This window comes from Gossypium arboreum, chromosome 11, assembly GCF_025698485.1.
Source record: "Gossypium arboreum isolate Shixiya-1 chromosome 11, ASM2569848v2, whole genome shotgun sequence".
NCBI classification, from domain to species: Eukaryota; Viridiplantae; Streptophyta; class Magnoliopsida; order Malvales; family Malvaceae; genus Gossypium; species Gossypium arboreum.
This window is the reverse complement of record NC_069080.1, coordinates 110,124,572-110,136,340: the sequence shown is the minus strand read 5'-3', so window position 1 is coordinate 110,136,340 and position 11,769 is coordinate 110,124,572. Positions and strand designations below refer to the sequence as shown.

Sequence of the window (11,769 nt, the reverse complement as noted above, 5' to 3'; positions counted from 1 at the left end):
ACTGCATCACAGTCGCTTTAAAAATCATATCTCGAGTTACGAAACTCGAAATCCAATTCCGTAAATTTTTCCTGAAACTAGACTCATATATATATCTACTAATTTTTTTCTAGAATTTTTGGTTGGGCCAATTAGTACAGTTTATTAGTTAAAGTCTCCCCTGTTTCAGGATTCAACTACTCTGACCTCAGTGTATTACGAATCAGATATCTCCCTGTACAGAGCTTCAATGACTATGCCGTTTATCTATAATAAAACTAGACTCAATAAGGAATCTGTACATATAAAGCATGACTTCTAATTATCTTTGTAAAATTTATGGTGAATTTCCAAAGTCAGAACAGGGGATCCAGAAATTGCTCTGGCCCTGTTTCACAAAAATTTAAACATCTCATAAAATATAGCTCATATACCTGTTTCGCTTATTCCATATGAAAATAGACTCATCAAGCTTCGATTCCATAACTTATTCATTATTTAATTCCATTTCTACTATTTTTAGTGATTTTTCAAACTCACGTCACTGCTGCTGTCTGAATCTATTTTATGGTAAATTTTACCTATTTCATGGTTTCCATGGATTAGCTAGCAATTTGACATACATAATACCAAATATGATCATGATTAGCCATTCCAATGGCTAATCATTACCAAGCATTTCTATCTCCATACCACTCAATAACCATATCATAAGACCATATATACAAAATGATTATAATGCTATACATGCCATACTCAAAATATACAAGCCATTATGTCAAGATGGTATACGGATAGTGTGAGCGTGCCTCCGACCGTTTCCGATTTCCGAGCTGGCTTGTCAACACTACAAGGAATGAAAAGGAGGGAGTAAGCATAAATGCTTAGTAAGCTCACATGCAAATAGCAAGTAACATAACCATATAAGCAAACATAAAACATCATTTGCATAATCATCACCAAGACATTCATATCACCTTTTCATTTATCATCTTACCATATTGTTGTTATATCGAGTTTTCAACCCGAGGGTTAAGTACATACCTGTTCAAATTATCCATTTCACAACACTTACCAATACGTCCCTTTCATCTTGAGTATTCCTCCATTTGAGTAGAACTTTACCGTTGAACACATCGAATATAATTCGGATACATGGAAAGTTTGCACATAAGTGCCACATATGTAGCCAAGCTACCATGTAACCCGCCCATAAGTGAACTCGGACTCAACTCAACGAGCTCGGGCGTTCGCATCCATAAGTGAACTCGGACTCAACTCAACGAGTTCGGATGCCTAGTTACATCTCATGAACTCGGACTCAACTCAACGAGTTGGACGCTCGCATCCATAAGTGAACTCGGACTCAACTCAACGAGTTCGGATGCCCAAATATCCCAGTGACATGTCACTTGTATCCTAATCCATTCCTAAGGTTCAACGGACCTTTTCCCAATCATGTGTCTCAACCATCTTCTACGGAATGCCGATACCGATACTCGGTAGTATTTCATATTTTCCAAGTATATCACATAATTTGACATATTATCAAACAATTATCACAAGTATAATATTTCATAATAATTATCATATCATTTAAAAAAAACATTAAAACATTTAAAATAATAACTATGTTACCAACATTTACATATGAACTTACCTCGTATGCGAAAATGGCTATTTTTACCATTTCGTCCACAACTTGGTATTTTCCCCATTTTAGCCCGAATTTCAGTTTTCCTTACTCTGTCATTTAAAATATAGTCTAATTAGGACTCACATTATTCAAATTGACCCAAAATCATATTTTTGAAAAATTACAATTTTGCCCTAAACTTTTGCATATTTACACTTTTGCCCCAAAGCTCGTAAATTAAAATTCAGCCTATTTTCTTATGTTTTATGACATGCTGATCATTTTTCCTTCTATGGCAACATCAAATTCTCACTCTAACATGTACTTATGACTATTAGGTATTTTTACCGATTAAGCCCTTTTGCTCGTTTTCACTTAAAACCGAGTAGCACAAGTTGTCTAACATAATTTAAAACCTCATATTCTATCATAAAACACCAAAATACACAAATTTCACCTATGGGTATTTTTCCAAATATAAACCCTAGGTTAAATTATTGCTAGCATAAGCTAAATCGAGCTAAGGGACTCCAAAAACGTAAAAATCATTAAAAGCGAGGCTAGAACGAACTTACAATCGAGCTTGGAAGCTTGAAAACCCTAGCCATGGTTTCTCCTTGCTATATTCGGCCATGGGGTTGAAGATGAGCAAAATTGGCTTTAATTTTGTATTTTAATTCATTTTACCCCTAAATGACCAAAATGCCTTTACTACTAAACTTTCCAAAAATTCCATCCATGTCCAATTTTTGTCCATAGACTTAGAAGTTGGTAAAATTACTCTTTAAGGACCTCTAATTAATAATCTAATTCAATTTTATGCAAAATACTTCTAGAACACAAGTTTTGCAATTTATTCAATTTAGTCCCAAATTTCAAATTAAGCACTTTATGCATAAAATTTCTTCACGAAATTTTCACACAATCATGCAATCATATCATAGACCTTAAAATAATCATAAAATAATTATTTATATCTCGAATTTTGTGGTCATGAAACCACTATTCCGACTAGGCCCAAAATCAGGATATTACACCTCATGAATGTTTTGGGGCCTTGTAAGCCCGATTATAGGATAATATACGCACGTACGAAAAGTTTAAAATTGATCAAAAATTTTTTTATGGCCTTGTTTTATATAAATGGTTGAGTTTAAACCTGGTAGCACCTCGAACCCTGTTCCGGCGAGGGATACGGGTGAAGGGTGTTACAAAATTGCTTATACAATCCCTATGAAAACAATACTCTATACTTATAACTTTATTACTTGTTAACGAATGTGTACAATTGCACATTTTCATTGAACCTATTATTAAATAAAGTATGGGTCAAATAGATGTAGATACTCTAGTAACTAATTTCTAATTGATGATGGGCTAATTAAAATTTAGGGTTAATGTGCAAAAGTTATATATTAGTGTTATTGTCTTCAAATTACACATAAATAACTTTTCTAATATTTCATTTTTAGAAAAGAGAGTCACCCTCTAAAAATTACTTATGTGCTAATTTGGAAGATCAAAACCTTAAGTTTCAAAAATTTCAAGGAATCGATGGATTCAGGTACACTTCCACATCTAGTTTTGTTATTTTTTGTTCTTGATTATTTGACATGATTGATTCTAGTTTATGGTTTATTAATTTTACACCAAATCTTATTTTATGATTGTAACATATTTAAGAGATCTAGTTGAATAAATATGTCTCCTTTAAAGACGTGATTATTCAGAAAAGACACCTATTGAAAGTTATGTCTCTTGCGATTTTTTATAAATAGGAGTGAGATTTCATTTGGAAAATATACCAAAAACTTCTCAAAAGTTCTTTCTATTCTTTGTCAATTTTCTATTCTTAGATTGATTTTCTTATTATATTTTGCTCAATGCTTAGTGGACTATTCTCGTCAATGGAAAATGGGAATAGTTATTATGCTTCATTGTATCTTCAAGGTTTATTTGCTTGAAACTCATTTGCACAATAAGTATAGGTGGAGGTACCATCTTGAATAGCATAAAGCCAAATTTATTAATGAACATACCATTGGGGTACCATCTCAAATTAACACATCTAGATGTATTAATTTGAGCAGGAGCCACTTTAATCTTCCTAACCAAATGAGTAGGGAAACATGAAAAAATAAAGAAAGTAGTGCATCATACTTATTAAAGAAATCCCGAACCGAACAACCTACCTCCCATGCATCCAAATCACTAGAACGCTATCGAATTAGTGGCTCATCAAACAACCACTTGTCCAACCAAAACCTAACATTACCACCATCCCTAACCCGCCACTGTAAACCTTTCTCCAAAAGACACATACCAACAAGAATACCTTTCCAAAGATGTTACGAATTAAGTGGATATTCAATTGAAAATAAATTCTTATAAGGAGATAAGTATTTCAAAATACCTATTTGATCCCACAAACTATCGAACTCGATAATCAATCTCCATCCAAGTTTCGTAAGGAGAGTTAAGTTCCAGTCATGCATAGGATTCAACTTAAACCACCCGCCTCTTTTGGCAACCAAAGGGACTCCTAATTGACAAGATGGACTCATTATGCCAAAGAGGTAGACCCCCAAGGAAACCACCTACTCAACTTATCTACTTGATCACAAACCCTTACAAGTAAATAAGTTGTTTGCATGGTATAGGTTGGAATTGCCTCAATAATTGACTTCAGCAACTTGAGTCTCCAAACCAAAGAGATTTAGTTCACTTTCTAATTGGCAAACCGAGGTTGAACTTCTCAACAATATACCAGTAAATGCTCTTAGTAACTCACCCATGAACCAATAAAACTTCGAAATACTGACCCAAATCGTTTGTAAGAGCGATGCTTTCGAACTTGGTTAATGAGCAAAATTGGATTTCAAGTTGTTCACTTACCTTATAAGCAACATTGCACAAACGTATCGGATGGAGATGCTTTATTTGCCTTCACCTTTGGAATAAAGGTAATAAATGTTAAATTGATCCTCTCTGACATTAATCCAGTTCGAAAGCCTCTTTAACCAAGTGAACAACTTAAAACCCAATAACCTCTTAGTTACATGGAAAGAATATCGCTTAAAACCCATCAGGGCTTGGTGTTTTAAAGGACCCCATCCCAAATACTACCTCCTCAACCTCAATATTCATTACCATCTTATGTAACTCCTCCAAGTCCGCAACAGACAATAGAGGGAAATTAACCTGCATGCTAGGCCTACAGCTATACTCTATGGTCTTAGTATTTGATAAACCTCAATAGTAACATATTTTAATCCTGTGCTTGGCATATTTTTGGATGAATTATCATAAGATCTAGTGAATTTGATGCTCCTAATCTTTTAATTTCATGTTTTATATCCAGATGAGCATAGGAAAGCAAAAAGTGTAAGAAAAAGGCCAAAAACAGACAAAATAGGCTTATTTCAGTGCTGCACACGGCCTAGACACTTCTACACGGGTAATCCACATGCCCGTGTTAGACACACGGACAGACGACACGCTCATGTGTCATAGCCGTGTAGACTTAAAACCATACCAGAATTACACAAGGCCTGAGCACCTTCACACGAGCGTGGCACACGCCCGTGTCCTTGTCGAGTCCAAGTCTAATTTTATTTGAAAAAGGCTAATTTTTGGCTATTTTGGGCATTCCAAAGTCTATATAAACACCCTAGAAGAGGATCAAGGGGGACGGAGAGAGCAGAAGGCAGAGAATACTCGAAGACAGCTATCAGAATCAGCTCGAAAGCAGGATCTACTTCAAGACTGAAAATCTCCATTTAATTTCATTAGAAGTTCTTAGGGTTTCTTTAAGTTTTGTTGTTTTCCCAATTTTGAGATGTTTTCCCCAATCGTTATGAACTAAACTCCCTAAATACCTAATGGAGATTAAACCTAAGCCAGATCTTATTATTATTTGAATTATATGATAAATACTTGTTCTTACTCTTAATTATGCGTTCTTAATTCTTGCTTTAATATTTCAGGATATTAATTCAAGTCTAATGTACTTATTTAGTGGAGCACTGTTTAAGAGTAGATCTAGTATAATTAAGCGGAGTTGAATGCAATCCTAGACATAGGACGACGTAAATCTGCCAGATTAGAGTCAAATCTAATAAGGGAATCCATAGATCATGTTAATGCAACAATAAGGGTTTTAATTAGAAAGAGATTTCAATTAATCAACCTAGTTGTTTTTAGTCTCGAGAGAGATATTAACATAAATTAGAGCTTTCTACGGATTAAGTCAAGTGAATAAATCGTCTAATTCAGAAGTATTGTCTAGGTGGATTCTTCCTTGGGTATTGTCTTCTCCATCGGTTTTCCAAAAGTATTCTCCAACTTTTGCTTGTCATTTTCTTAGTTAATTAAATAGTTAATTTTAGTTTAAAAACATCCCTTTATTTTATTAGGATAGATAATAAAAAGATAGTAAGTACTAGTACTTTTAGTCCTTGTGGATACGATATTTCCGGTCTCACCACAACTATACTACTATTCGATAGGTGCGCTTGCCTTGGTCGAAATTTTTAGTTAGTTTAACGACCATCAAATTTTTGGCGTCATTGCCGAGGACTAAGATATGATACTGTTATTGCAAATTACTTATTGCTTTTAGTTTATTTTTTCTTTTCTAGAAGGAACCCGTAAAGACCTTTGCTTTTCGATAGTGAAATAGAGAGTACAGCTCGTAGAAACTGAAGAGAAATAAGGTGAAGTCTAGAATACATAGAGTAGGACGTTACAGATTTTACTGAAGAGATGGCTGATAATCAAAATAATCCGCTACCTCCTGTAGTTGCTGTAAATCCTGTCAATCAGAATCCTACTCCTTGTACTATGTATGATTATGCTAAGTCTACTTTAACAGGAACTAAATCGAGTATTGTTCGACCTGCTGTTGCTGCAAATAATTTTGAACTAAAACCTAACACTATTCAAATGATACCAGAGTTCAGTTTGATGGTTAGGACGAGATCCAAACACTCATTTAGCAAATTTTCTAGAATTTTGCGACAACTTTAAGATCAATGGCGTTTCTGACGATGCCATTCGCCTTCGGTTGTTTCCCTTTTCATTAAAAAATAAGGCTAAACAATGGTTAAACTTGTTACCACGAGGGTCAATCACTACTTGGGATCAAATGACTGAAAAATTTTTACTCAAATATTTTCCGCCGGCTAAAACAGCTAAATTGAGGAATGATATCTCTTCTTTTGTGCAGATGGATTTAGAAACACTATATGATGCACGGGAGAGATACAAGGATTTATTGAGAATGTGCCCTCACCATGGGCTACCTTTATAGCTACAGGTTCAAACTTTCCACAATGGAGGAAGTTTTTCTATTCCTTGCTTAATTGGTAGTTTAAATGTTGAGAAGGCACTAGCTGATTTAGGCGCTAGCATAAATTTGATGCCTTACAAAATGTTCATGCAACTTGGCCTAGGGAACCAAAACCTACTAGGATGAGTATTCAACTAGCTATAGATCTATTAAATATCCTAGGGTATTATTGAAGATGTACTAGTAAAAATAGATAAATTTATATTTCCTATTGATTTTTTGTGTTTGACATGGATGAGGATATTGAGGTGCCTTTAATTTTAGGTCGCCCATTTTTAGCCAGGGCTGTTATTGATGTGGGTGATGGTAAACTTGTACTTAGGGTAGGTGACGAAGAGATTATTTTCAAAATTTATGATGCCATGAGATTTTCTAGAGATCAAGATAACTTCTACTATTTTATTGATTCTATTGATCATGCTACTCAAGATTCGTTACAGGAAATCGTTCATAAGGACACGTTGGAACTATGTCTTACACAAGGAGAGGAGGTAAATGACGATGATTATGTGTTAGGTAAGACAAAAGCTGAATTAAATTCTAATGAGTCTTCACTGCAATAAAAAAATTATGAGGGTATTGAGGTAAACAATTAATTGAAATTAAAACCCTCTGTTGAAGAACCTCTTAAATTGGAATTAAAGTAACTACCAAATCATCCAGAATATGTGTTTCCTGGAAATAATTCCATATTACCAGTAATTATTGCTTCAGATTTACAGCCAACCGAAAATGACGAGTTACTTCAAGTATTGAAGAAGCATAAAAGAGCTATATCTTGAAAGATTTCTGACATAAGAGGGATCAGCCTCTCTTTTTGCGCACATAAAATTTTAATGGAAGATGAATATAAACCTTTTGTGCAGGCTTAAAGATGACTGAATCCTGATATGAAAGAAGTCGTAAAAGCTGAGGTAATTAAACTTCTAGATGCTGGAGTTATTTATCCTATTTCTGACAGTTCTTGTAAGTCCTGTACAGGTAGTCCCTAAGAAAGGAGGCATGACTGTTGTGGCTAATGAGAAGAATGAATTGATTCCAACATGTAAAATCACGGGATGGAGAGTTTGCATCAACTAGACTGTTCTTGTGAGTCCTGTACAGGTTGTCCCTAAGAAAGGAGGCATGACTGTTGTGGCTAATGAGAAGAATGAATTGATTCCACCATGCACAATCATTGAATGGAGAGTTTGCATCAACTATAGGAAGTTGAATGATGCCACGAGAAAAGATCACTTTCCCTTACCATTCATTGATCAGATGTTGGAAAGATTATCTGGGCATATGTATTATTGCTTTCTAGATGGACTCTCTGGTTACTTCCAAATCCCAATAGCTCTTGAAGACCAAGAGAAAACGAAATTTACATGTCCATACGGTACGTTTTCTTATAAAGGAATGCCTTTTGGATTATGTAAAGCTCCTGTTGCTTTTCAGTGATGCATGTTGGCCATTTTTGATAAGCTCATAGAAGACATTATGGAGGTATTTATGGATGACTTCTCGGTATTTGTGATAAACCGTAATTTATACATATTTTTACCCCATGCTTAACGCATTTTATGGATGATTTTTCCTTAGAATTGGTGAATTCGATGCTCCTAATATCTTAATTTCATGTTTTATACTTAGGTGAGCATAGGAGAGCGAAAGGAATGAAAAACGAGCCAAAAAAGGAGAAAATGGGCCAAAGTACGAAATCAACACGGCCTGGACTTCCTCACACGGGCAGACCACACGGTTGTGTCAATTTGGCAGAATAGAAACACGACTCACACGGTTAGCCCACTCGCCCGTGCCTATTTAATAGGCTTGACCACGGCTTAAAGTAATCGCACATTGGCGTGTCACACGGGCGTGTCCCTGCCGAGCCCAAGTTGAGTCCAATTTAGAAAAGGCTAATTTTGAGGGCTTTTAGGCATTCTAAAGCCTATAAATATGCCCTAAAGGAAGAGGAAAAGGGGATACAGACGGAAGGAGACAGGGAACTGCTCAAGGGAAGCCGATTGATCCATCTCAGAAGTCGGATTCACCATCAAGACTAAAGATCTCCCTTCAATTTCCCTTCAGGAATTTTGGGTTTTCTTTATATTTTGTATTCATTATTCTTCTGAGATGTTTTATTTTTTAGTTATGAACTAAATCCCCTAAATACATAAAGGGAATCAAACCTAAGACGAATCTTATTATTATTTTCTGAATTGTATGATAAATATTTAACTTGTTCTGAATTATGTGTTCTTAATTCTTGTTTTGATATCCCATAATACTGATTCAAGATAAACTCTTATTCAGAGGAGAAATAGACCCTGACTAAGAGTACATTTGTCATAATTAAGCGGAGTTGATTGCGCACCTAGACATAGGGTGACAAGATTTTGCCGGATTAGGGTGAAACCTAATAAGGGGATCCATAGATCGAGTTAATGCAACCCTAGGGTATTAATTAGAGAAAAGTCTCAATTATTCAATCTAGGGATTAGACGTTATTAGTCCTAAATAGGGATACTAACATAACTTAGGGATCTTTACGGGACAAGTTAAATGAATAAATCATCCGATTCGGAGTCAGAATAACAAGTGAGGTCAAGGTGGATTCTTTCTTAGGTATTGTCTTAATTCAATTGTTTTCCAAAAGTAATCCCCCAATTCTATTTTTTGTGAATTCTTAGTTTAGATAATTAGTTAGTTAAAATAAAACCCCCTTATTCGTAGGCTAGATAATAAAAAGACAATCATTAACTAGTACTTTTAGTTCCTTTGGGTTCGACAATCCGGTCTTGCTAAAACTATACTACTATTCGATAGGTACACTTGCCTACATCGTGATAATAGTTAGTTTCAAGAACGATTCTTTATAAATATTTAAAACCTGACACTCGAAAATCGTGATCAATTTGGTAACTTTTTCCATCTTTGCCTTAAAAATTTAAAACGAGTTCTAAAGAGATGTGAGGAAACGAACCTTGTACTGAATTAGGAAAATGTCATTTCATGGTTCGTGAAGGGATTGTGTTAGGCCAAAAAATTTCTAATAAAGGGATCGAGGTTGACAAAGCGAAAATTGAAACTAATGAGAAATTACCTCCCCCTAGTACAGTTAAGGCTATTCGAAGCTTTTTAGGACAAGCTGGATTTTATAGAAGATTTATTAAGGATTTTTCTAAAATAGCTAAGGCTTTAACGAATTTACTAGAAAAGGATGTGCCTTTCGATTTCAATTAGGAATGTTTAGAAGCATTTAACACTCTGAAAGATAAATTAATTAATACTCCGATTGTAGTTGCACCTGATTGGAATTTACCCTTTGAACTAATGTGTGATGCGAGTGATTTTGTAGTAGGTGCGGTTCTTGGACAGCAAAGAGACAAGCATTTTCAACCAATCTATTATGCTAGCAAGACATTGACAGCCGCACAAGAAAACTATACGACGACTGAGAAAGAATTATTGGCTGTGGTTTTTACATTCGATAAATTTAGACCATATTTAATATTATCTAAAGTTGCCGTATATACTAACCATTTAGCTCTTTGATATCTCCTTTCTAAATGAGATGTAATAAGATAGATATTATTATTGTAGGAATTCGATTTAGAAATTCAAGATTAAAAGGGAGCAAAAAATCTTGCAGCAGATCATCTGCCAGATTAGAAAACCCACATCTTAAGGAGCTTGATGAACATGAGATAAATGACTCGTTCCTTGAAGAACAAATCTTTGCTGTATCTAACTCTAAGGTACCTTGGTTTGCAGACATTGCGAATTATTTAGCTGCAAACGTTACACCAAAAGGGTTGACACATCAGCAGAAGAAGTGATTCTTTACTAATGTTAAAAACTACTTTTAGGAAGATCCTTTTCTTTGCCGTATATATGCAGATCAATTCATTAGAAGATGCATTACAAAGTCAGAAGCAATTAAAATCTTAGAGCATTGCCACTCAGGACCGACTGGAGGACATTACAGTGGGACTAGGACCACACATAAAGTGCTCGAATCAGGTTTTTATTGGCCCATACTGTTCAAAGATGCCAACAGGTATGTTACTTCTTGTGATAAATGCCAACGAACAGGTAATATTTCCAAACATGACGAAATGCCATAAATGTATATAGTTTCATGTGAAATATTTGAGGTATGGGGTATTGATTTTATGGGTCCATTCCCTAGCTCATTTGGGAATAAATACATCTTAGTAGCCGTTGATATGTCCAAATGGGTGGAAGCCCAAGCTTTACCAACTAATAATGCTAGAGGGGTGGTGAGGTTCCTTAAAAAACTCTTCTCCCGATTTGGAACACCTAGAGCAATTATCAGTGATAGGGGTACTCATTTTTGTAATGCTCAATTTGATAAAACCCTTAAGAAATTTGGAGTTTACCACAGAACAGCTACCCCTTACCATCCTCAAACTAGTGGACAAGTCGAAGTAGCAAACCGAGAGTGATCGCGTGATTTTGTGTGATAAGTTTTAAATATTTATAATTAATAATTCTTGAAACTAACTATTATCACGATGCAGGCAATTGTACCTATCGAATAGTAGTATAATTTTAGCAAGACCGGATTGTCGAACCCAAAGGAACTAAAAGTACTAGTTAATGATTGTCTTTTTATTATCTAGCCTAAGAATAAGAGGGTTTTGTTTTAACTAATTGTTTTAACTAACTAATTAACTAATCTAAGAATTCACAGAGAATGAAATTGGGGGATTACTTTTGGAAAATGATTGAATTGAGACAATACCTAAGGAAAAATCCACCTAGACTGTACTTGTTATTCTGGTTCAGAATCAGACGA

At 34.9% G+C, this 11,769-nt stretch overlaps 1 long non-coding RNA gene and 1 other non-coding gene across 2 annotated transcripts; both read right to left on the bottom strand.

Moving 5' to 3' along the window:
• Positions 1–542: 542 nt before the first annotated feature.
• Positions 543–1,723, bottom strand: LOC128283818 (uncharacterized). Its single transcript, XR_008274229.1, has 2 exons — positions 1,640–1,723; positions 543–826 (listed from the first exon to the last, which is right to left on the bottom strand). It is a non-coding gene; the product is annotated as an uncharacterized LOC128283818 (long non-coding RNA).
• A 5,086-nt stretch (positions 1,724–6,809) lies between these two features.
• LOC128284724 (small nucleolar RNA R71) lies at positions 6,810–6,916 on the bottom strand. Its single transcript, XR_008275147.1, has one exon. It is a non-coding gene; the product is annotated as a small nucleolar RNA R71 (small nucleolar RNA).
• Between the last annotated feature and the right edge of the window lie 4,853 nt (positions 6,917–11,769).